The 27,338-nt window shown below is 42.1% G+C and overlaps 1 long non-coding RNA gene across 1 annotated transcript; it reads left to right on the forward strand.

Moving 5' to 3' along the window:
• Nucleotides 1-21,330: 21,330 nt before the first annotated feature.
• LOC117189947 lies at nt 21,331-25,773 on the forward strand. The gene is made up of 2 exons (XR_004473612.1): nt 21,331-21,416; nt 25,640-25,773. It is a non-coding gene; the product is annotated as an uncharacterized LOC117189947 (long non-coding RNA).
• The last annotated feature ends 1,565 nt before the right edge of the window (nt 25,774-27,338 follow it).

Consider the following 27,338-nt stretch of genomic DNA (forward strand, 5'->3'; position numbering starts at 1 on the left):
TTTTGATTCTAATTCTGGTTCTGATTCTACTTCCGCTAAGGTTTGGTCTTTTATATACTTAGTTTGTGGCAAGAGTGATTGGTCAAAAACAGCTAGATTGGTGTAATCGTTTGGCAATATAAGTTGTAAATTATGTATTTTATTAACGTTTATAAGGTAACTTTTTAGACGTGCTATTACATCTCTAATTTGAACTGTATGCAAAGATGTTAGCATTTTTTGATTATTTAGATGAATAGTTACTATTTCGTTGTACTTTGTAATGAGGATTTCAGTATGTTTTACTATTGTACGCTTTGTGATAGGCACACTTTTATTTAAGCATTTGTATGATTTGTCAAATTCGGTTCTATTGTTTGAAATTTTGCTTACTATCTCTGTTCGGAGCAGAACCCAGCCGATTAGCTGCTTGCCAAATAGCACCTAATTCTTGGCCCTCAGCCGCTTATTTTGTTTGTTACTTATGTCTATGTCACTCATTTGTTTGTTAAAGCTTTGCGCTTGCTTGCCCTGCTAAACGCTCTCTGCCAGCTCGCTCTTCGCTATCTCCGCTTTGCGTCTGCCTACCGACGTCGGCCGAGCGAAGCTGCGCTTAGCGATCGGAGCGGCAATGTAAAGGGCAGGCAAGCCACACTTGCAATTTGGATGTCACGCATTAAAGAACATATCGTAATTTTATTTCTGCGCCGAGTTTTGTTTAATTCGAAATAATTAGTCGGCCGATTGGGGATAAAAAACATTATCTCCACATAAAATTTGGTGACCCCGACGTGATCTCTGAGTTGCAGTGTCAATTAATAATCATTCGCGATCGACATTCGTTAGCCCTAGCAAATTTTCGGCGGTTAAGCACAATTCGGTGCTAAAACACACTTACATACACCTACATACACGCATTGCTGGCTATTAGTTTCTCTGTCGCGACAATTCGGTCAGTGCAGTGCGGTAGGCAGTGCAGCGAACTCACTAATACACACAAGCGGAGTACAAAGCGGAATCGGACAGCTCGCACAGCCGCACAGCTAAAGGTTTTAGCTGTAATCCCTTTGCTTTCGGTTCCCACGTGTATACGTATACAGGGTGTCTTTTTCGGTCGTGCTGAGAGACTCTTTTAAAACCTCAACATGGCAGCACCTGAGCCTACCAATGTCGCGAACGCAGCAATGCCGAGTGATGTAGATTTCTACAAGCACAAGGCCGAGTCCATCGCGCGCCAACTAAAGGCCATGGATCGCTTTCTTACCAAGGAAGAGCTTGCCGAGTTAGATGAGGCAGAACTTCAAGCTCGCTTAGAGCAATTCGAGCGAATGAATGCGGATTTCGATGCCGCTCAAACGAGCCTTGAAAGGCTGGATTTCCTGCAGTTAGCCCATGATGCCCGGCTGGACTTTTCGAATGTTTATGTCAAGGTTAGGTCCAGGCTGTCGCGGGAGTTGATGGCTGCTCGCACGGTAAATGTTGCCAATTCAACGGCTCGGCATACTCTCGAGGGGAATTCGTCGTTGTTCGCCTATAATAGTATAGGCCGTTCTCGAATGCCCGAGTTGCAGCTTCCGCGATTCGGTGGGAACTACATGGATTGGCCAGAATTCCACTCGATGTTCTCGACAATGGTGCACAAAGACCATCGTATACCAATCATCGAAAAATTCCAATATCTTCGTGGATGTCTAGATGGTGCTGCGCTGGATACGATTCGTTCCTTGGAACTTTCTGAGGAGAATTACGACAAGGCGTTGAATTTACTAATGTTGCGATTCGATAATAAACTGTTACATTTTCAGGCACACGTCAAGGCTATTTTCGGGCTGCAAGGGGTGGAGAAGGGCTCGGCTATCGGCTTGCGCGCGCTCAGCGACAAAATCAATTCGCACTTGCGTGCACTTCAGACCTTGGCGACCCCGCAGGAGATATCCGATGGGTTGCTGATCTTCATCATAGGCACGAAACTGGACCACAAAACAAAGGAGAAATGGGAAGAGAACTTGCCGACGTCAGGATTGCCTCGGTGGTCAAGCATGGCCTCATTTCTGGAAGCGAGATGTCGGATGCTGGAGAATTTGGGATCAGCCATGGCAACAAGTCCTAGTCAACAGGTGGGAGAAGACAAACCTGTCACCCTTATCACCTCCAGTAACGACCATCCTAACCCCATATGTAACCATTGCAATTCCTCCGAGCATTACATATCTAGATGTCAGGCATTCCTGAATCTCTCTGCGTTTGAACGATACAAAGAAGCAAAGAAGAGCCGCTTGTGTTTGAACTGCCTCAACAAAGGCCATGAATTGCAGAGGTGCAGGTCAGGACTTTGCAGGCATTGCCAGGCCAAACATCACACGCTACTCCACATTCCATCGGGAACTGGTGCTTCATCTTCCTCTTCACCGGCCGAGGAATCGATCCAGCAAGAGGCCGCGACTGTGCTTCTAGCAAGCGGGTGTTCCAGCCCTCCCCCCTCGATCCAGAAATCTCAGCCTAGCCAGAACGTGTTGCTACCTACTGCCCTCGTCCATGTAACAGATCGTTATGGAGCACTTATCCCATGTCGTGCCATTTTGGATTCTGCATCACAGGCAAACTTTGTAACATCTAGACTTGCTGATCAGTTGCAGTTGGATCATCGCTCGTCTTATGTTCACATCTCTGGTATCGGAGATGCCATTCTACCTTCGAGCAAGTCTGTACATATAGTTGTACAATCCCAGGACGCAAGCTATCGAGCTTCCTTCGCTGCAATTGTCACCAGCTCAATTACGGAAATGCAGCCTAACTTCGGCGTAGACGCAAAGGATTGGCCAATGCCGAATAATCTAAAACTAGCTGATCCTAATTTCTCCAAGCCCCAACGTATCGATCTGTTGATAGGTTCTGGTTTGTTCTTCGATTTAATGTGCGTCGGACAGATTCGACTATCAGCCCAATTGCCAACATTGCAGGAGACAAAACTTGGTTGGATAGTATCAGGAAGCATTGATAGCTCGGAGAATAAGCGTGCAGCTTTAGCCGCTTTTGAAAATTCCTCGTGCATCTCTATTGACGATTTTCGACTCACAACGCTGGAGTACCAAAACTTAGAGCAGCAATGCAGGAAGCAGCTGCTCGAGTGCCAGGTGCAAGTGGAAAAACTGCGATCGGAGAATCAGGAACTGCAGCGCGAACTTTTCCATATATTAAAAACCTACATATCCACGCTAAATGAAATTCAACTTTCAACAATTTCTACATTGCCAAATTTCCTGCCATTCTATACAATTACAGAGGTTCCCGATGATCAAGACGTAATCACGACAAGCCGCCTTCGTAAAGAAGCGCCGATTGCTGCGTTCGACGATCATCCCAGCGTAGCCGCCAGCTGCGCCCAAGCAAGCATCTTCAAGAGGGCCGTTGGAAAAATAGCGGTTCTGCCCCTTCAGGTTGGATCTGTTGAAAGCCTTTGCCTTCCAACGGGGGGTGAATGTTCGGAGCAGAACCCAGCCGATTAGCTGCTTGCCAAATAGCACCTAATTCTTGGCCCTCAGCCGCTTATTTTGTTTGTTACTTATGTCTATGTCACTCATTTGTTTGTTAAAGCTTTGCGCTTGCTTGCCCTGCTAAACGCTCTCTGCCAGCTCGCTCTTCGCTATCTCCGCTTTGCGTCTGCCTACCGACGTCGGCCGAGCGAAGCTGCGCTTAGCGATCGGAGCGGCAATGTAAAGGGCAGGCAAGCCACACTTGCAATTTGGATGTCACGCATTAAAAAACATATCGTAATTTTATTTCTGCGCCGAGTTTTGTTTAATTCGAAATAATTAGTCGGCCGATTGGGGATAAAAAACATTATCTCCACAATCTCTTTCCATTCCATAGATATTCGGATCTACTTTATTAATTAGATTAATTAATTAATTAATTATTAATTAATTATTAATTAGCATTTATTTTCTTTTAAAAAAATATTTTCATTCATATATTTTGGGTGTATCTTTTCTTAAGATGCTTGTAATGCATTGTATATAGTTTAAGAACAAGCATTACCGAAATTAAAATGATTATTATTAATAACTGAGTCCATAGACGTCCTATGTCCTCGGTATGATCAACAACTTCAACTTTATTAACGACATTGGCCGTTAGATTTTCAACTTTAGACTCTGTTTTACCCATGATTAATTATTGGGTTTTTCTTCTATTGTCAAAATAATAATATTTTTTTTCGAGTAAATTATTAAGTGGATTTGGATACCATTTTGTTCCTACCTAATTGGCGTATGGCTTTATGGGCCAAACTTCTCATCGGGCAATGCAATTATTGCTCAATGGTACATTTTACTTTTTGATTATTTATATATATAAGTAAAACTAAATATTATTATATGCTGCTGTCGTGTTGTCTTCTTTGCGTTTCCTTCGGAGGTGCAAGAGGCGGCCTATATGCCACTCGCACTTTATTCCTGCGCTGGCGCAAGAGGCGGTCCTATGCCTCTCGCACTTTATTCCTGGCCCAGCTTGGCGCGCTGGTCATCGCACGGCCGGGCACTTCTTTTTAAATTTTGGTAGTTCTTTTTTGGGTGGAGGAGAAGTTTTAGTTTTGTCGAATATTGATTTGATACTTGAGTGAGAGGGGTTGGATCTCTTTTTCTGTCGTTTTTGGTCTTGTTGCCAAGACTCTATATGATCTATTTTGTCATATATCTCGCTGGCCGTCTCCCAACGTGGTGGTTCGTTGGTGGCTAGTAATTTTAAAAGTTGGGCTTTTTCTCTTTCTTGGACGTTGACATGCAATGACTGCATCTTTCAAGAGGCTATGCAGTTACTGCACCGTCAAGTGGCCCGTGTGAAACCAGCAGAAGGCTGTTACGCGCGGATCCCAGACAAAACGCAGCCCTCCTCCCGCCCAACCGACTGAGGGGCGCTGCCGCATGACGCACGGTGCGTAGTCGAACCGAACGCGAACATGCAAGACAGATAGCTATTATACTAACATTCGAGCACTAAACTTACTAAGAAACTAAGCATGCAATCAAAATACAAATACCACTACAATTACTAATTACTAGAAAGGTGTGTAAGGATTAGTAAATTAATAAGAGGAAGAGAATTAGTGGTGGATATAATATGGTAGAGGGAATTATAATCCGAGCATAAGACCCTAAACGGTTCATGCAAGGAATAATTCGATCTACAAAGTGGAAGGAACAACGGTATAAAATTTCTAGTCAGTCTAATAGGAATCGTGAAGTTTATGCGGCTCAACAAGTTGTGCATAAATATCACACCAAGCGGTTAACTAAGGATGGGAGGTTTAATAGTAGTAATACTAATAGTAGTCTACTAGAGTAAGATGGGAGTCTTACACCCGCATCCCAGTTAATGCCCCGCAGAGCAAAGAGTAAAAAATTTGTATGTACTGATTCTATACGGTCCTGGTGTACTTTGTACTGAGGGCACCATACACAGGAGCCGTATTCTAAGATCGGACGAACAAGCGAGGTATAGAGAGTCTTTGTTATATAGGGGTCGTCAAATTCCTTTGACCACCTCTTTATAAACCCAAGCACGCCCATGGCCTTATTTACCATGGTAGAAATGTGTTCGGAAAACTTTAACTTGGGGTCTAACATAACACCCAGATCATCCACCAGGGTAATTCTCTCAAGAGAACCCCCAAATAGGGTATAGGGAGCCAACAAATGTCATAACTTTGCATTTCGAGGCATTAAGGTGTAACAAGTTGCACAACACCATGACTGATAGCTATTGAGATCGGATTGCAAGCGAGAATGAAATGAAATGCCCTTGTACTGGACACAGAGTTTAACATCATCCGCATACATAAGTACTCGAGAGTATGTTAATACTGAAGGCAAGTCATTAATAAAGAGTGTGAAGAGTAAGGGGCCTAGATGGCTGCCCTGTGGTACTCCCGAAGAAACCTTTACTGGTAAAGAGAGGGAGTTTTTGAAGAGGACTCTTTGAGACCTGGAACAAAGATAGCTAGAAATCCATCTCAGGAGGTTGGGCGGAAACCCTAAAAGGTCAAGTTTATGCGCTAAAAGGCAATGGTTTACAGAGTCGAATGCTTTACTAAAGTCGGTGTAAATAACATCCGTCTGTAAGTTACCTTGAAAGCCTTTAATAATGAAAGAGGTAAACTCTAACAAGTTCGTGGTGGTTGATCGCCGCCTTATAAATCCATGCTGAGTTGGAGATATAAGTGACTTGCAGAGATGTTGCAAGTGCGGAGTTAAAACCTTCTCAAACATTTTAGGAATAGCGGATAATTTTGCTATACCTCTATAATTTTTTGCATCAGACTTGCTACCTTTTTTATGGAGAGGAGTTATAAACGATTCCTTCCAGATCGGGGGGAAGCAAGAAGAATCAATGGACAGGGTTAATAGTTTAAGCAAAGGTCCACACAGTGCCTCGGCGCAGTACCTGAGTACACAACCTGGAACCCCGTCTGGACCCGGACAAGAAAGCGGGACACAAGAATCAAAAAATGTGCCAAGAGCATTGTAAAAAATGTTTGTGCCTTTTATGACATCAGTTCACAAGTACAAAGCGGACCAATCAAAATCCCTAATGAGGCTATTAAGCTTCGCAAACTCGGCTTTACGAAAGCAGCGGACACGTTCAGGTAGCCTACTCGACCGATCCAATACAGTTGGTCCTATATCTAGCGACACCTGGAAAGTAGGGTGGTAGGCGTCTTCAGGTATAGTGAGCGGAAGGGCTCGGGTTAACAACACTATGGTCGGATCCGATACAAAGCACAGATCAAGCAATCGACCCAAGGAATTTTTCACATGATTGACTTGAGACATGGACAGGTCAAGCAAGCCGTCAACAAAGTCATGTCGTGACATGGGCACTAGGATACAAGACTCGTTTACCGAAGACCAAACAGTTCCTGGCAAGTTGAAGTCACCAAGAACTATCATACGATCTTTATCAGATAGCGAGGAAGAAACAGCGGTTAAAGCGGACAAGTGCTGCTCATAAATTGAAATATCCGAAGAAGGTGGGATATACGAGCAAGTAATGAATATAGCGAAAGCGGGAAGAATCAGTTTTACACACAGCAATTCCAGTTCCTGTTGAACTTGGACTGTGAAGTGTTCTGACGTGAAGTAAGAGTCCACTGCAATTAGAACCCCCCCTGCACGTCGAGACGAACGGTCCTTTCTAAAAGTTGTGTACCGACCTGCCAAAACCTCGGAACTAAGAATGTCCGGCTTTAACCAGGTTTCAGTAAACACAATAGCGTGGGAAGCAAATGCAACACTATCCCGGAAAAGAATGCTGAGCTTACTACTGAAGCCTCTTACATTCTGATAGGTTACTAAAAGAGAAGTTAGTTTTTTGGAAAAGTGGAAGCAAGACGGGAAGTTGAGGAAGAGGAAGTTGAGGTTGAGGGTAGCACACTGGAAAGATTTGTAAGGGATATGGGGGGCCTATTCTTCTTCTTAGCCTTAAACTCCTTCACCACCAAATGCTCCGGCCAAAATTTGGCGGAGCAAATTGTGTCAAATTGAGTTGGGGAGATGCTTATCTTAAACGAGGTTATATGATATTATTATATGTTGTCATTATACTCAAAGTAGTGTTTAATAGGAGATATTTGTTTTCAAATTGATCTTAATAAAGATAATATAGTGAAACTAACCAAGATATGTACTAATTAGTATATATCATTTCTGTTTCGAATTATTATCGTGAATTTCTGGAAATGGTCTTATATGATTAAATATTGTATGAGTACCATTTCAACAATGTACCAGCATATAATCAAAGCAATTTATATGCAATTCAAATATTGCCAAAATATATAAAGTCCATTCCACATGAACTCATGTGTTTGGTTTTATTTAATGTATATCACAAAAAACGCATACAAAATTGGATAAATTTTAAATTTGTTGTTAAAACACATATTTATTTATTACACAATTTATATTGGTTTAAGCCTATATACGTGTGATAATATATTAAGTGCAAATAAAAAAATATTTTTGAACGAAAAAAAATGTATGTATTTATATAATAAAATATATATATTTATATTTATATAGAGAAAAATGGCGATTGTGAATGCTATATAAAAATGGCCACAATCGTTTAACAAATTCTCATAAACTGTTGATAAAAAATATTTATTTATTTTTTTTTTATTCAAAAGTATTATTGAGTTGTCAAATATTTACACATGTGAGCGTATGCGCACGAAACGAAAACATTATTCTTGTTGATCCTGCCAGTAGTTATATGCTTGTACACACGAATTAAAAGTGAAACCGCAAAAGGCTCATTATATCAGTTATGGTTCCTTAGATCGTTAGCAGTTACTTGGATAGCTGTGGTAATTCAGAGCTAATACATGCAATTAAAACACGGACCTTATGGGACGTGTGCTTTTATTAGGCTAAAACCAAGCGTTCGCAAGAGCGTTACATTGGTTGAACTCTAGATAGCATGCAGATCGTATGGTCTTGTACCGACGACAGATCTTTCAAATGTCTGCCCCATCAACTTTTGTTGGTAGTATCTAGGACTACCATGGTTGCAACGGGTAACGGGGAATCAGGGTTCGATTCCGGAGAGGAAGCCTGAGAAACGGCTACCACATCTAAGGAAGGCAGCAGGCGTGTATGTAAGCATATTACCGGTGGAGTTCTTATATATAATTAAGTACTTGTATTTTTTTATATATTCCTCCTATTTAAAAACCTGCATTAGTGCTCTTCATCGAGTGTTATTGTGGGCCGGTACAATTACTTTGAACAAATTAGAGTGCTTAAAGCAGGTCAAATGCCTGAATATTCTGTGCATGGGATAATGAAATAAGACCTCTGTTCTGCTTTCATTGGTTTTCAGATCAAGAGGTAATGATTAATAGAAGCAGTTTGGGGGCATTAGTATTACGACGCGAGAGGTGAAATTCTTGGACTGTCGTAAGACTAACTTAAGCGAGGCATTTGCCAAGATGTTTTCATTAATCAATCAAGAACGAAAGTTAGAGGTTCGAAGGCGATCAGATACCGCCCTAGTTCTAACCATAAACGATGCCAGCTAGCAATTGGGTGTAGCTACTTTTATGGCTCTCTCAGTAGCTTCCCGGGAAACCAAAGCTTTTGGGCTCCGGGGGAAGTATGGTTGCAAAGCTGAAACTTACAGGAATTGAGGGAAGGGCACCACCAGGAGTGGAGCCTGCGGCTTAATTTGACTCAACACGGGAAAACTTACCAGGTCCGAACATAAGTGTGTAAGACAGATTGATAGCTCTTTCTCGAACCTATGGGTGGTGGTGCATGGCCGTTCTTAGTTCGTGGAGTGATTTGTCTGGTTAATTCCGATAACGAACGAGACTCAAATGTATTAAATAGAAATCTTCAGGATTATGGATTATATAGCCTTCATTCATGGTGGCAGTAAAATGTTTATTGTGTTTGAATGTGTTTATATAAGTGGAGCCGTACCTGTCGGTTTGTCCCATTATAAGAACACTAGCTTCTTAAATGGACAAATTGCGTCTAGCAATAATGAGATTGAGCAATAACAGGTCTGTGATGCCCTTAGATGTCCTGGGCTGCACGCGCGCTACAATGAAAGTATCAACGTGTATTTCCTAGACCGAGAGGTCCGGGTAAACCGCTGAACCACTTTCATGCTTGGGATTGTGAACTGAAACTGTTCACATGAACTTGGAATTCCCAGTAAGTGTGAGTCATTAACTCGCATTGATTACGTCCCTGCCCTTTGTACACACCGCCCGTCGCTACTACCGATTGAATTATTTAGTGAGGTCTCCGGACGTGATCACTGTGACGCCTTGCGTGTTATGGTTGTTTCGCAAAAGTTGACCGAACTTGATTATTTAGAGGAAGTAAAAGTCGTAACAAGGTTTCCGTAGGTGAACCTGCGGAAGGATCATTATTGTATGTTTCTACCGTTAACAAAAATATATATATATTGCCAATTTACCAAACAAAATATGTTTTTATAAAATCATAATTGTAAAATAAAATATATTCAGTTGTATATATTATATGTTTATATTAATTATATTGCCAATATTGAAATTTTAGAATAGTTTTTCTAAATATGAAATACCGAAAACTTTGGGTGGCTGCAAATTAATGTATTTTACGACGAAAAAATAATAAGTGCGTGCGTTCGTTTTCAATAGATTTTGTCGATCCCCTATATTCAAACCATTTCTTTTAAGCCTATCGTACCTACGGTGGCAAAGCGGCAAAGCGAATTCGCCAAGAGCGAGAGAGCGAGCTTTTATTGCGCTCCCGCTTTGCCCTGGCCTAACTTACACTAGACTTCATCAAATTCGATCCTTATCTTATTCTAATACAAATTATAAGCCAAATGGCGCTACACCGGCCCCGTTGAAGGCCTGGAAGGCTTCAAGCCGTCTCCGTCGCTTGGGTCTGGGCTGAGGGGTCCTAGCGGGCGCGAGTTGAGCACGGTCTCCAGCTCCTCTGCGGTGAGGTGAGCGCTTCCGACTGCCCGTAGGAGTAGGCCCTTGGCAGACTTCACACCGGCCTCCCAAAGTCCGCCCATGTGCGGTGCTCGAGGCGGTATGAAGGCAAACTCACACCCGCTTCTTGACGCGAATTCGCGTATCGCGTCCGCTTCCGCCTCTATCTTCCTCCGCAGCTCGCCGAAGTGGCGACTTGCTGCGACGAAATTGGTCGCGTTGTCGCTGTTCACGCGTTGCGGACATCCTCGACGACCGACGAACCTTTGGAATGCCAACAAGAAGGAATTAGTCGTCAATTCGGGGACAATTTCTACATGAACCGCCTTAGACGCAAAACAGACAAATAACGCTATGTAGGACTTATAAGGCGGCAAAAAGATCGGCAATTGCCTGATCATTATTTGTCGACGTATTACAAAATTACGTATTACGAAGCAGTAAAACTGTTTAGGGTCCTGAGAAAATCGTATTCTGCATCGAGATAGGTAGTTCTTATAGCATTGAGCATTAAGAACTGAAAAGTTTGACCGAGCCATTACATAGCGAAAGTGAGAAGTAGGAGAACCCACTTCTTGAAATTTTTTATAAAGTCTTGATTTTAAGTTTTTTAGACTGGACAACTCTTTGGTAAACCAAGGGGGTTTTCCAGATCTAGTCGGACAAGAAAGCGGGACACAAGAATCAAAAAATGTGCCAAGAGCATTGTAAAAAATGTTTGTGCCTTTTATGACATCAGTGCACAAGTACAAAGCGGACCAATCAAAATCCCTAATGAGGCTATTAAGCTTCGCAAACTCGGCTTTACGAAAGCAGCGGACACGTTCAGGTAGCCTACTCGACCGATTCAATACAGTTGGTCCTATATCTAGCGACACCTGGAAAGTAGGGTGGTAGGCGTCTTCAGATATAGTGAGCGGAAGGGCTCGGGTTAACAACACTGTGGTCGGATCCGATACAAAGCACAGATCAAGCAATCGACCCAAGGAATTTTTCACATGATTGACTTGAGACATGGACAGGTCAAGCAAGCCGTCAACAAAGTCATGTCGTGACATGGGCACTAGGATACTAGACTCGTTTACCGAAGACCAAACAGTTCCTGGCAAGTTGAAGTCACCAAGAACTATCATACGATCTTTATCAGATAGCGAGGAAGAAACAGCGGTTAAAGCGGACAAGTGCTGCTCATAAATTGAAATATCCGAAGAAGGTGGGATATACGAGCAAGTAATGAATATAGCGAAAGCGGGAAGAATCAGTTTTACACACAGGAATTCCAGTTCCTGTTGAACTTGGACTGTGAAGTGTTCTGACGTGAAGTAAGAGTCCACTGCAATTAGAACCCCCCCTGCATGTCGAGACGAACGGTCCTTTCTAAAAGTTGTGTACCGACCTGCCAAAACCTCGGAACTAAGAATGTCCGGCTTTAACCAGGTTTCAGTAAACACAATAACGTGGGAAGCAAATGCAACACTATCCCGGAAAAGAATGCTGAGCTTACTACGCAAGCCTCTTACATTCTGATAGGTTACTAAAAGAGAAGTTAGTTTTTTGGAAAAGTGGAAGCAAGACGGGAAGTTGAGGGAGAGGGAGTTGAGGTTGAGGGTGGCACACTGGAAAGATTTGTAAGGGATATGGGGGGCCTATTCTTCTTCTTAGCCTTAAAATCCTTCACCACCAAATGCTCCGGCCAAAATTTGGCGGAGCAAATTGTGTCAAATTGAGTTGGGGAGATGCTTATCTTAAACGAGGTTATATGATATTATTATATGTTGTCATTATACTCAAAGTAGTGTTTAAAGGAGATATTTGTTTTCAAATTGATCTTAATAAAGATAATATAGTGAAACTAACCAAGATATGTACTAATTAGTATATATCATTTCTGTTTCGAATTATTATCGTGAATTTCTGGAAATGGTCTTATATGATTAAATATTGTATGAGTACCATTTCAACAATGTACCAGCATATAATCAAAGCGATTTATATGCAATTCAAATATTGCCAAAATATATAAATTCCATTCCACATGAACTCATGTGTTTGGTTTTATTTAATGTATATCACAAAAAACGCATACGAAATTGGATAAATTTTAAATTTGTTGTCAAAATACATATTTATTTATTACACAATTTATATTGGTTTAAGCCTATATACGTGTAATAATATATTAAGTGCAAATAAAAAAATATTTTTGAACGTAAAAAAATGTATGTATTTATATAATAAAATATATATATGTAAGATATTATTTAGAGTATTGTTTATTCGTATTATTATCGCGGTGGCCTGGTATGTGTGCTTACAAAAGTTCTTAATGTTACGGCTTATTTCTGCTGATTTTCTGCTGCTGCTTGAGTCACGTCCGTATGCTGCTGTTCTCTCCCTTTCACTGCTTCGCTCGGTTCCTCTTCTTCTCTGTCCGCTGTTGATCTGCTGCTGTTACTACTGCTGTTGCTGCTGCTGTTACTACTGCTGTTGCTGCTAATCAGCTGTTCCTCTGCTGCTGTTATTACTGCTGTTGCTTATCTCCGCTGCCCCCTCAATAGGCCAGCTGGCCCACTCCTTCTTACACTCGGTCATCCTGATTAGTCATCAGTCCCTGATGACCATGCGTCCTCGTTTTCTACAGAGAAGCTCCATAGTTTCATGTTATCATTGCTTGTGGTCGTATTGCTTGGTCCTTCGACGTCTGCTGCCTTCCGAACATTATAGCGTCCGCCTCGTTTCACGTTGGTTATTTCGTATGGTCCTAATAACTCGCTGACCATCTTTCTTCCGGTTACAAATTGTGTTCTACGTATGGCTACGAGATCTCCGACCTTGTATCCGTATTCGCATTTCCGCTTTTTATCGAATTGTTCCTTGTATCTGTCCTGGGCCTGCTGCACCGCCCGTCGCTACTACCGATTGAATTATTTAGTGAGGTCTCCGGACGTGATCACTGTGACGCCTTGCGTGTTATGGTTGTTTCGCAAAAGTTGACCGAACTTGATTATTTAGAGGAAGTAAAAGTCGTAACAAGGTTTCCGTAGGTGAACCTGCGGAAGGATCATTTTTGTATGTTTCTACCGTTAACAAAAATATATATATATTGCCAATTTACCAAACAAAATATGTTTTTATAAAATCATAATTGTAAAATAAAATATATTCAGTTGTATATATTATATGTTTATATTAATTATATTGCCAATATTGAAATTTTAGAATAGTTTTTCTAAATATGAAATACCGAAAACTTTGGGTGGCTGCAAATTAATGTACTTTACGACGAAAAAATAATAAGTGCGTGCGTTCGTTTTCAATAGATTTTGTCGACCCCCTATATTCAAACCATTTCTTTTAAGCCTATCGTACCTACGGTGGCAAAGCGAATTCGCCAAGAGCGAGAGAGCGAGCTTTTATTGCGCTCCCGCTTTGCCCTGGCCTAACTTACACTAGACTTCATCAAATTCGATCCTAATCTTATTCTAATACAAATTATAAGCCAAATGGCGCTACACCGGCCCCGTTGAAGGCCTGGAAGGCTTCAAGCCGTCTCCGTCGCTTGGGTCTGGGCTTAGGGGTCCTAGCGGGCGCGAGTTGAGCACGGTCTCCAGCTCCTCTGCGGTGAGGTGAGCGCTTCCGACTGCCCGTAGGAGTAGGCCCTTGGCAGACTTCACACCGGCCTCCCAAAGTCCGCCCATGTGCGGTGCTCGAGGCGGTATGAAGGCAAACTCACACCCGCTTCTTGACGCGAATTCGCGTATCGCGTCCGCTTCCGCCTCTATCTTCCTCCGCAGCTCGCCGAAGTGGCGACTTGCTGCAACGAAATTGGTCGCGTTGTCGCTGTTCACGCGTTGCGGACATCCTCGACGACCGACGAACCTTTGGAATGCCAACAAGAAGGAATTAGTCGTCAATTCGGGGACAATTTCTACATGAACCGCCTTAGACGCAAAACAGACAAATAACGCTATGTAGGACTTATAAGGCGGCAAAAAGATCGGCAATTGCCTGATCATTATTTGTCGACGTATTACAAAATGATAGCGAGGATGGGTGTGCGGACGTTCTACGCTTACTGTTTACGAAGCAGTAAAACTGTTTAGGGTCCTGAGAAAAACGTATTCTGCATCGAGATAGGTAGTTCTTATAGCATTGAGCATTAAGAACTGAAAAGTTTGACCGAGCCATTACATAGCGAGAGTGAGAAGTAGGAGAACCCACTTCTTCAAATTTTTTATAAAGTCTTGATTTTAAGTTTTTTAGACTGGACAACTCTTTGGTAAACCAAGGGGGACACAAGAATCAAAAAATGTGCCAAGAGCATTGTAAAAAATGTTTGTGCCTTTTATGACATCAGTGCACAAGTACAAAGCGGACCAATCAAAATCCCTAATGAGGTTATTAAGCTTCGCAAACTCGGCTTTACGAAAGCAGCGGACACGTTCAGGTAGCCTACTCGACCGATCCAATACAGTTGGTCCTATATCTAGCGACACCTCGAAAGTAAGGTGGTAGGCGTCTTCAGGTATAGTGAGCGGAAGGGCTCGGGTTAACAACACTATGGTCGGATCCGATACAAAGCACAGATCAAGCAATCGACCCAAGGAATTTTTCACATGATTGACTTGAGACATGGACAGGTCAAGCAAGCCGTCAACAAAGTCATGTCGTGACATAGGCACTAGGATACTAGACTCGTTTACCGAAGACCAAACAGTTCCTGGCAAGTTGAAGTCACCAAGAACTATCATACGATCTTTATCAGATAGCGAGGAAGAAACAGCGGTTAAAGCGGACAAGTGCTGCTCATAAATTGAAATATCCGAAGAAGGTGGGATATACGAGCAAGTAATGAATATAGCGAAAGCGGGAAGAATCAGTTTTACACACAGGAATTCCAGTTCCTGTTGAACTTGGACTGTGAAGTGTTCTGACGTGAAGTAAGAGTCCACTGCAATTAGAACCCCCCCTGCATGTCGAGACGAACGGTCCTTTCTAAAAGTTGTGTACCGACCTGCCAAAACCTCGGAACTAAGAATGTCCGGCTTTAACCAGGTTTCAGTAAACACAATAACGTGGGAAGCAAATGCAACTTACATTCTGATAGGTTACTAAAAGAGAAGTTAGTTTTTTGGAAAAGTGGAAGCAAGACGGGAAGTTGAGGAAGAGGAAGTTGAGGTTGAGTTGGGCAAACTGGAAAGATTTGTAAGGGATATGGGGGGCCTATTCTTCTTCTTAGCCTTAGACTCCTTCACCACCAAATGCTCCGGCCAAAATTTGGCGGAGCAAATTGTGTCAAATTGAGTTGGGGAGATGCTTATCTTAAACGAGGTTATATGATATTATTATATGTTGTCATTATACTCAAAGTAGTGTTTAAAGGAGATATTTGTTTTCAAATTGATCTTAATAAAGATAATATAGTGAAACTAACCAAGATATGTACTAATTAGTATATATCATTTCTGTTTCGAATTATTATCGTGAATTTCTGGAAATGGTCTTATATGATTAAATATTGTATGAGTACCATTTCAACAATGTACCAGCATATAATCAAAGCGATTTATATGCAATTCAAATATTGCCAAAATATATAAATTCCATTTCACATGAACTCATGTGTTTGGTTTTATTTAATGTATATCACAAAAAACGCATACGAAATTGGATAAATTTTAAATTTGTTGTCAAAATACATATTTATTTATTACACAATTTATATTGGTTTAAGCCTATATACGTGTAATAATATATTAAGTGCAAATAAAAAAATATTTTTGAACGAAAAAAAAAATGTATGTATTTATATAATAAAATATATATATGTAAGATATTATTTAGAGTATTGTTTATTCGTATTATTATCGCGGTGGCCTGGTATGTGTGCTTACAAAAGTTCTTAATGTTACGGCTTATTTCTGCTGATTTTCTGCTGCTGCTTGAGTCACGTCCGTATGCTGCTGTTCTCTCCCTTTCACTGCTTCGCTCGGTTCCTCTTCTTCTCTGTCCGCTGTTGATCTGCTGCTGTTACTACTGCTGTTGCTGCTGCTGTTACTACTGCTGTTGCTGCTAATCAGCTGTTCCTCTGCTGCTGTTATTACTGCTGTTGCTTATCTCCGCTGCCCCCTCAATAGGCCAGCTGGCCCACTCCTTCTTACACTCGGTCATCCTGATTAGACACATGAACAGTGCTGTTAATAGCCCTCTGAACTCGCGGTACGAACTTATACCATCTTCCAGGTTCCTCCGACGACAATTTGGAAATGATGCTCAGAATAGATCGGTTTACGCGTTCAATTTGTCCGTTTCCTCTTGGTACCCCTGTGGTGCTCCATATGTGTTCGATGTTCTTTTCCTTGACAAACTCCTCAAAGCTTGAAGATGTAAATGTTGCTCCACGATCGCTTACTATGCGTGCCGGATTACCAAATACATCCGACCACTCCCTTAACTTTTCGAGAACTTCGTCTGCTCCTGTTGTTTTTGTGGGATATATCCATACGAACTTACTGAAGCTATCAACCATTGCGAAGATGTACTTGTACTGCTTTGAAGTAGCATCCATAGGCCCAAGGTGATCCACGTGTATAGTATACAGCGGCTGTGATCCTTTGTCAATTTGATGCAGAAATCCCTCTTTTTTTCCAAGCTTTTTGTTGTAGATTATACATTTCATACAGTTTCCTATGATCTGCATTACTTTTCCTTCCAGATGTGGAATCCAATAGCTCTGCTGTACGGTATGCATTGTTTTTTGAGCGGCAAAGTGTCCTGCGTTGTGAGCGTCGGTTATTATTTATTTTTCTAATGACTTCGGTATTGCCAGCAAGTCCGTGCCTTGCACCACTTTGTATACGAGACCAGCCTTCAACTTAAAGTTGTCATATGGTTTACTTTTCAAAATTTCGGAAACTGCTTTGATCATCGTATCCTCCTGCTGGGCTTTCTTAATTCTTGCTGTGACTTCCGAAGATACCATCATGACATCAATTGGGTACCTATTCAGGCAATCCACATGCTTCAGCCGTTCTCCTGATCTGTGTTCCACTTCAAAGTCGTAGTCCTGCAAGTACAGGACCCATTGGGCTACCTCCCGCGGAACGTCCTTCTTTCTTAACGTTTGCTTGAAAGCAGCGCAATCCATTACGAGCTTAAAGTTGGTTCCAAGTATGTACTGACGAAATTTTTTGCACGCTAGGAAAATTGCTTTGGCTTCCTGTATATAGCTATGCTGTCGTGCTTCAGATTCCGAGGTTTTCTTACTCCAGAATAAGATCGGATGCAATTGTCCTTCGTGCCGTTGTAACAACGCCTAAGCAAACCCGTCCTTTGACGCATCAGTGTGTATCTCGGTTTTTGCATTCCTGTGATAAAGTTTCAAGACCGGCTCTTTCACCAATGCTTCCTTTAATGTAGCGAACGCCTGCTGCTCCTCCAGACTCATTTCGCAGCAGATTGGTCAGTGGTTTGGCGATTAGCGAATAGTTTCTTATGAATTTACGGAAAAACCCAGTTAATCCTAAAAACGACTGCACAGCCTTTATGTTTTTCGGCATCGGGAACTTGCTGACGGCTTTGGTTTTCTCCAATCCAGGCTTGATTTCCCCTCCTCCAACTTGATGACCCAAAAATGTAATGGTCGACTGCAGAAATCGGCACTTCTTCCACTTCATCTTCAGCCCGTATTCAGCTGCAGCATCAAAAACCTTCTTCAGCTTTCCCAGGCATTCGTCGGCGGTTTCAGCGTGTATAACGATATCGTCCATGTACAGGTCAAGAATGTTTTCATTTATAAGGTTTTGATATACAAAACTTATAAAACGGATGAAAACTGCTGGCGAATTGCAAAAACCGAAAGGCGCACGGTTGAACTCAAAGAGGCCTTTCTTCGTTATGAACGCCGTATATTTTTTGCTGCTTTCTTCCACAGGAACGTGGAAAAACCCATTTTCTAAGTCCATGATGGTGAACACCTTAGCATTTTCCAGTTTTTCCAGCACCTCTTCAACGATTGGAACGGGAAAGCAATCTTTCAAGACCATCTTGTTCAACTGACGATAGTCCACGCAGACCCGGCTGCTCCCATCCTTTTTCTTGACAATTACAGTCCGACTGGCGAAATTTGATGATGAGCGTCGTATTATCCCAGCGTTGGCCCATTCATCGATCTGCTGCTTGACAACGTCGGCTTCGCTGATGGCCACTCGACTTGGCGAATGTCGAAACGGCGCTATTTTCTCGTCCGGTACGATCTTCAGCATGATCGGGCACACTGCAGTCTGCTTCTTTTCAGTAAAGTCCTGAATCATTGATTGGACGGCATCTCTGAACTGCGATGGAATGTTTATGTCAGTATTTGCTTCAACCACGTTGTAAATACTTATCTGTTTGGTGTGCTCAGTTCCCTCCCCCGGCAGGGGAGAAAACTTATATCCTCCTGGCGTTGATGTCATTGTGAACTTGGATATAAAGTCGTGTCCAAGCAACAATTCGCATCCGACGGCATGATCGGCCACCACAAGGAATTTGTGTGCCAGTCGCATTCCGTCGATCTCCACTTCTGCCGTAAACTGCCCAGCGGAGCGTGTGATGTTGTTTCCAAGTCCCCTCAAAGTTGACGAACTGGCTTGCAGATGGATACCACTCATTTTGCCTAACACTGACATCTTTAATATGGAAACATCTGCCACGGTGTCTATGAGCCCCTTGACTTGCACGTCGTTAATTTTAAGAGACTTCAGGCGTTTTTCCTCATATGCAACGTTTACGGCAGCAGCACTCGGGCAATCCTTAGACATGTGTCCAGTCTGATTGCAGCGGAAACACTTTAATGCAGCTCGGCATAGATGCGTAGATGCTCCTGGGATCCACAATTGTAGCAGTGTTGCTTCCTTTCATATTTGGTAAAATTGGACTTCTTTCCGAACGGCTGTGAGTCTTTTTGTTTCGGGGCCAAGCCCCCATCAACCGCGAGCGTTCTTTCGTAGATTTCGTACTTCTCTCGCAGCTGCTTGTATGAGCTGCATCCATACAAGGTGTTCTTATAATCCGTTTTTAAATTGAGTCCGTCGACGATGTATCGAATCACCGACTCCGTGTCTGTTGTCCCACGTGCAGCAATGCGTTTCATCTGTAGTATATATTCGTGAAAACTTTCGCCGGCAATCTTCACTCGCATAGACAATTGATTGTGAATTTGCGCACTGCATAAACGCTCACACTCAAACTCCTGTAAAAGTTGGTGACGCAATTGTCCGTACTCATACACTGCTGTGGACTCGAGGAAAAGAGCGGCTGTACCTCTCATTTTTGCTCGGGCTTGCACGTATTTTTGTTTGTCATTTAGTCCGTATGCTTCAGCGTTTAGCTCGAAGTTAATAAACCACTGCTGTACCGACATATTTTCTCCGTTGAATTCTGGAATAATTTTGGCAAAATTTTCCACTACCAGCTTTGCATCATTTTTCTTGTCAATTTCATCAGCATTTATTTTCATCGAGAGCAGTTGAACCAGCTGTTGGAGCGTCTGTGTGTTTTCTTCTAGGAGTGTTGACCTCAGCGCTTCCTCGTTCGCGTTTTGCTGCATGATTTTCTGCTGCTGCTTGAGTCACGTCCGTATGCTGCTGTTCTCTCCCTTTCACTGCTTCGCTCGGTTCCTCTTCTTCCCTGTCCGCTGTTGATCTGCTGCTGTTACTACTGCTGTTGCTTATCTCCGCTGCCCCCTCAATAGGCCAGCTGGACCACTCCTTCTTACATATATTTATATAGAGAAAAATGGCGAATGTGAATGCTAATATAAAAATGGCCACAATCGTTTAACAAATTCTCATAAACTGTTGATAAAAATATTTATTTATTTTTTTTTTTACTTAAAAGTATTATTGAGTTGTCAAATATTTACACATGTGAGCGTATGCGCACGAAACGAAAACATTATTCTTGTTGATCCTGCCAGTAGTTATATGCTTATACACACGAATTAAAAGTGAAACCGCAAAAGGCTCATTATATCAGTTATGGTTCCTTAGATCGTTAACAGTTACTTGGATAACTGTGGTAATTCAGAGCTAATACAATACATGCAATTAAAACACGGACCTTATGGGACGTGTGCTTTTATTAGGCTAAAACCAAGCGTTCGCAAGAGCATTACATTGGTTGAACTCTAGATAGCATGCAGATCGTATGGTCTTGTACCGACGACAGATCTTTCAAATGTCTGCCCTATCAACTTTTGATGGTAGTATCTAGGACTACCATGGTTGCAACGGGTAACGGGGAATCAGGGTTCGATTCCGGAGAGGAAGCCTGAGAAACGGCTACCACATCTAAGGAAGGCAGCAAGCGTGTATGTAAGCATATTACCGGAGGAGTTCTTATATATAATTAAGTACTTGTATTTTTTTATATATTCCTCCTATTTAAAAACCTGCATTAGTGCTCTTCATCGAGTGTTATTGTGGGCCGGTACAATTACTTTGAACAAATTAGAGTGCTTAAAGCAGGCTTCAAATGCCTGAATATTCTGTGCATGGGATAATGAAATAAGACCTCTGTTCTGCTTTCATTGGTTTTCAGATCAAGAGGTAATGATTAATAGAAGCAGTTTGGGGGCATTAGTATTACGACGCGAGAGGTGAAATTCTTGGACTGTCGTAAGACTAACTTAAGCGAGGCATTTGCCAAAGATGTTTTCATTAATCAAGAACGAAAGTTAGAGGTTCGAAGGCGATCAGATACCGCCCTAGTTCTAACCATAAACGATGCCAGCTAGCAATTGGGTGTAGCTACTTTTATGGCTCTCTCAGTAGCTCCCCGGGAAACCAAAGCTCCGGGGGAAGTATGGTTGCAAAGCTGAAACTTACAGGAATTGAGGGAAGGGCACCACCAGGAGTGGAGCCTGCGGCTTAATTTGACTCAACACGGGAAAACTTACCAGGTCCGAACATAAGTGTGTAAGACAGATTGATAGCTCTTTCTCGAACCTAAGGGTGGTGGTGCATGGCCGTTCTTAGTTCGTGGAGTGATTTGTCTGGTTAATTCCGATAACGAACGAGACTCAAATATATTAAATAGAAATCTTCAGGATTATGGATTATATAGCCTTCATTCATGGTGGCAGTAAAATGTTTATTGTGTTTGAATGTGTTTATATAAGTGGAGCCGTACCTGTCGGTTTGTCCCATTATAAGAACACTAGCTTCTTAAATGGACAAATTGCGTCTAGCAATAATGAGATTGAGCAATAACAGGTCTGTGATGCCCTTAGATGTCCTGGGCTGCACGCGCGCTACAATGAAAGTATCAACGTGTATTTCCTAGACCGAGAGGTCCGGGTAAACCGCTGAACCACTTTCATGCTTGGGATTGTGAACTGAAACTGTTCACATGAACTTGGAATTCCCAGTAAGTGTGAGTCAATAACTCGCATTGATTACGTCCCTGCCCTTTGTACATACCGCCCGTCGCTACTACCGATTGAATTATTTAGTGAGGTCTCCGGACGTGATCACTGTGACGCCTTGCGTGTTATGGTTGTTTCGCAAAAGTTGACCGAATTTGATTATTTAGAGGAAGTAAAAGTCGTAACAAGGTTTCCGTAGGTGAACCTGCGGAAGGATCATTATTGTATGTTTCTACCGTTAACAAAAATATATATATATTGCCAATTTACCAAACAAAATATGTTTTTATAAAATCATAATTGTAAAATAAAATATATTCAGTTGTATATATTATATGTTTATATTAATTATATTGCCAATATTGAAATTTTAGAATAGTTTTTCTAAATATGAAATACCGAAAGCTTTGGGTGGCTGCAAATTAATGTATTTTACGACGAAAAAATAATAAGTGCGTGCGTTCGTTTTCAATAGATTTTGTCGACCCCCTATATTCAAACCATTTCTTTTAAGCCTATCGTACCTACGGTGGCAAAGCGGCAAAGCGAATTCGCCAAGAGCGAGAGAGCGAGCTTTTATTGCGCTCCCGCTTTGCCCTAGCCTAACTTACACTAGACTTCATCAAATTCGATCCTAATCTTATTCTAATACAAATTATAAGCCAAATGGCGCTACACCGGCCCCGTTGAAGGCCTGGAAGGCTTCAAGCCGTCTCCGTCGCTTGGGTCTGGGCTTAGGGGTCCTAGCGGGCGCGAGTTGAGCACGGTCTCCAGCTCCTCTGCGGTGAGGTGAGCGCTTCCGACTGCCCGTAGGAGTAGGCCCTTGGCAGACTTCACACCGGCCTCCCAAAGTCCGCCCATGTGCGGTGCTCGAGGCGGTATCAAGGCAAACTCACACCCGCTTCTTGACGCGAATTCGCGTATCGCGTCCGCTTCCGCCTCTATCTTCCTCCGCAGCTCGCCGAAGTGGCGACTTGCTGCGACGAAATTGGTCGCGTTGTCGCAGTTCACGCGTTGCGGACATCCTCGACGACCGACGAACCTTTGGAATGCCAACAAGAAGGAATTAGTCGTCAATTCGGGGACAATTTCTACATGAACCGCCTTAGACGCAAAACAGACAAATAACGCTATGTAGGACTTATAAGGCGGCAAAAAGATCTGCAATTGCCTGATCATTATTTGCCGACGTATTACAAAGTGATAGCGAGGATGGGTGTGCGGATGTTCTACGCTTACTGTTTACGAAGCAGTAAAACTGTTTAGGGTCCTGAGAAAAACGTATTCTGCATCGAGCATTGAGAACTGAAAAGTTTGACCGAGCCATTACATAGCGAGAGTGAGAAGTAGGAGAACCCACTTCTTGAAATTTTTTATAAAGTCTTGATTTTAAGTTTTTTAGACTGGACAACTCTTTGGTAAACCAAGGGGGTTTTCCAGATCTAGTCGGACAAGAAAGCGGGACACAAGAATCAAAAAATGTGCCAAGGGCATTGTAAAAAATGTTTGTGCCTTTTATGACATCAGTGCACAAGTACAAAGCGGACCAATCAAAATCCCTAATGAGGTTATTAATCTTCGCAAACTCGGCTTTACGAAAGCAGCGGACACGTTCAGGTGCCTACTCGACCGATCCAATACAGTTGGTCCTATATCTAGCGACACCTCGAAAGTAGGGTGGTAGGCGTCTTCAGGTATAGTGAGCGGAAGGGCTCGGGTTAACAACACTATGGTCGGATCCGATACAAAGCACAGCTCAAGCAATCGACCCAAGGAATTTTTCACATGATTGACTTGAGACATGGACAGGTCAAGCAAGCCGTCAACAAAGTCATGTCGTGACATAGGCACTAGGATACTAGACTCGTTTACCGAAGACCAAACAGTTCCTGGCAAGTTGAAGTCACCAAGAACTATCATACGATCTTTATCAGATAGCGAGGAAGAAACAGCGGTTAAAGCGGACAAGTGCTGCTCATAAATTGAAATATCCGAAGAAGGTGGGATATACGAGCAAGTAATGAATATAGCGAAAGCGGGAAGAATCAGTTTTACACACAGGAATTCCAGTTCCTGTTGAACTTGGAGTGTGAAGTGTTCTGACGTGAAGTAAGAGTCCACTGCAATTAGAACCCCCCCTGCACGTCGAGACGAACGGTCCTTTCTAAAAGTTGTGTACCGACCTGCCAAAACCTCGGAACTAAGAGTGTCCGGCTTTAACCAGGTTTCAGTAAACACAATAACGTGGGAAGCAAATGCAACACTATCCCGGAAAAGAATGCTGAGCTTACTACGCAAGCCTCTTACATTCTGATAGGTTACTAAAAGAGAAGTTAGTTTTTTGGAAAAGTGGAAGCAAGACGGGAAGTTGAGGAAGAGGAAGTTGAGGTTGAGGGTGGCACACTGGAAAGATTTGTAAGGGATATGGGGGGCCTATTCTTCTTCTTAGCCTTAAACTCCTTCACCACCAAATGCTCCGGCCAAAATGTGGCGGAGCAAATTGTGTCAAATTGAGTTGGGGAGATGCTTATCTTAAACGAGGTTATATGATATTATTATATGTTGTCATTATACTCAAAGTAGTGTTTAATAGGAGATATTTGTTTTCAAATTGCTCTTAATAAAGATAATATAGTGAAACTAACCAAGATATGTACCAATTAGTATATATCATTTCTGTTTCGAATTATTATCGTGAATTTCTGGAAATGGTCTTATATGATTAAATATTGTATGAGTACCATATCAACAATGTACCAGCATATAATCAAAGCGATTTATATGCAATTCAAATATTGCCAAAATATATAAATTCCATTCCACATGAACTCATGTGTTTGGTTTTATTTAATGTATATCACAAAAAACGCATACGAAATTGGATAAATTTTAAATTTGTTGTCAAAATACATATTTATTTATTACACAATTTATATTGGTTTAAGCCTATATACGTGTGATAATATATTAAGTGCAAATAAAAAAATATTTTTGAACGAAAAAAAATGTATGTATTTATATAATAAAATATATATATTTATATTTATATAGAGAAAAATGGCGAATGTGAATGCTATATAAAAATGGCCACAATCGTTTAACAAATTCTCATAAACTGTTGATAAAAAATATTTATTTATTTTTTTTTTATTCAAAAGTATTATTGAGTTGTCAAATATTTACACATGTGAGCGTATGCGCACGAAACGAAAACATTATTCTTGTTGATCCTGCCAGTAGTTATATGCTTGTACACACGAATTAAAAGTGAAACCGCAAAAGGCTCATTATATCAGTTATGGTTCCTTAGATCGTTAACAGTTACTTGGATAACTGTGGTAATTTAGAGCTAATACAATACATGCAATTAAAACACGGACCTTATGGGACGTGTGCTTTTATTAGGCTAAAACCAAGCGTTCGCAAGAGCATTACATTGGTAGAACTCTAGATAGCATGCAGATCGTATGGTCTTGTACCGACGACAGATCTTTCAAATGTCTGCCCTATCAACATTTGATGGTAGTATCTAGGACTACCATGGTTGCAACGGGTAACGGGGAATCAGGGTTCGATTCCGGAGAGGAAGCCTGAGAAACGGCTACCACATCTAAGGAAGGCAGCAGGCGTGTATGTAAGCATATTACCGGTGGAGTTCTTATATATAATTAAGTACTTGTATTTTTTTATATATTCCTCCTATTTAAGAACCTGCATTAGTGGTCTTCATCGAGTGTTATTGTGGGCCGTGTTACCAGGTCCGAACATAAGTGTGTAAGACAGATTGATAGCTCTTTCTCGAACCTATGGGTGGTGGTGAATGGCCGTTCTTAGTTCGTGGAGTGATTTGTCTGGTTAATTCCGATAACGAACGAGACTCAAATATATTAAATAGAAATCTTCAGGATTATGGATTATATAGCCTTCATTCATGGTGGCAGTAAAATGTTTATTGTGTTTGAATGTGTTTATATAAGTGGAGCCGTACCTGTCGGTTTGTCCCATTATAAGAACACTAGCTTCTTAAATGGACAAATTGCGTCTAGCAATAATGAGATTGAGCAATAACAGGTCTGTGATGCCCTTAGATGTCCTGGGCTGCACGCGCGCTACAATGAAAGTATCAACGTGTATTTCCTAGACCGAGAGGTCCGGGTAAACCGCTGAACCACTTTCATGCTTGGGATTGTGAACTGAAACTGTTCACATGAACTTGGAATTTCCAGTAAGTGTGAGTCATTAACTCGCATTGATTACGTCCCTGCCCTTTGTACACACCGCCCGTCGCTACTACCGATTGAATTATTTAGTGAGGTCTCCGGACGTGATCACTGTGACGCCTTGCGTGTTATGGTTGTTTCGCAAAAGTTGACCGAACTTGATTATTTAGAGGAAGTAAAAGTCGTAACAAGGTTTCCGTAGGTGAACCTGCGGAAGGATCATTATTGTATGTTTCTACCGTTAACAAAAATATATATATATTGCCAATTTACCAAACAAAATATGTTTTTATAAAATCATAATTGTAAAATAAAATATATTCAGTTGTATATATTATATGTTTATATTAATTATATTGCCAATATTGAAATTTTAGAATAGTTTTTCTAAATATGAAATACCGAAAGCTTTGGGTGGCTGCAAATTAATGTATTTTACGACGAAAAAATAATAAGTGCGTGCGTTCGTTTTCAATAGATTTTGTCGACCCCCTATATTCAAACCATTTCTTTTAAGCCTATCGTACCTACGGTGGCAAGGCGGCAAAGCGAATTCGCCAAGAGCGAGAGAGCGAGCTTTTATTGCGCTCCCGCTTTGCCCTAGCCTAACTTACACTAGACTTCATCAAATTCGATCCTAATCTTATTCTAATACAAATTATAAGCCAAATGGCGCTACACCGGCCCCGTTGAAGGCCTGGAAGGCTTCAAGCCAGTGGCAGAAGCGCCAACTTGTGGATTGGCCTCCTGAACGAGGCTCCGCTGCTTATCCTTAGGTCGACCACTCTGACCCTTCCGTCCTGCCCTGCGGTTGTTCCGACCACTCTTCCGAGGAGCCACTGTTGAGGGGGCAGGTAGTCCTCGGCGACGATTACGAGGTCGCCTTCTTTGATGTTGGGCTCCTCCAGGTGCCTCTTGCATCTTATTTGCAAGCCCAGCACATACTCCCGGGACCATCGCTGCCAGAACACTTGCCTGGCTGACGAGACAAGCCGCCATCGCTTTAAGGAGCTCAGACCCTCCTGGTCCGGGGTCCTGGGTGCTGGGGGTGCGATTAGCGGCCCGCCTGTCAGCAGGTGCCCGGGAGTCAGCGCGTCTCCGTCGCTTGGGTCTGGGCTTAGGGGTCCTAGCGGGCGCGAGTTGAGCACGGTCTCCAGCTCCTCTGCGGTGAGGTGAGCGCTTCCGACTGTCCGTAGGAGAAGGCCCTTGGCAGACTTCACACCGGCCCCCCAAAGTC

Source organism: Drosophila miranda, assembly GCF_003369915.1.
Source record: "Drosophila miranda strain MSH22 chromosome Y unlocalized genomic scaffold, D.miranda_PacBio2.1 Contig_Y1_pilon, whole genome shotgun sequence".
In the NCBI taxonomy this organism is placed as follows: Eukaryota; Metazoa; Arthropoda; class Insecta; order Diptera; family Drosophilidae; genus Drosophila; species Drosophila miranda.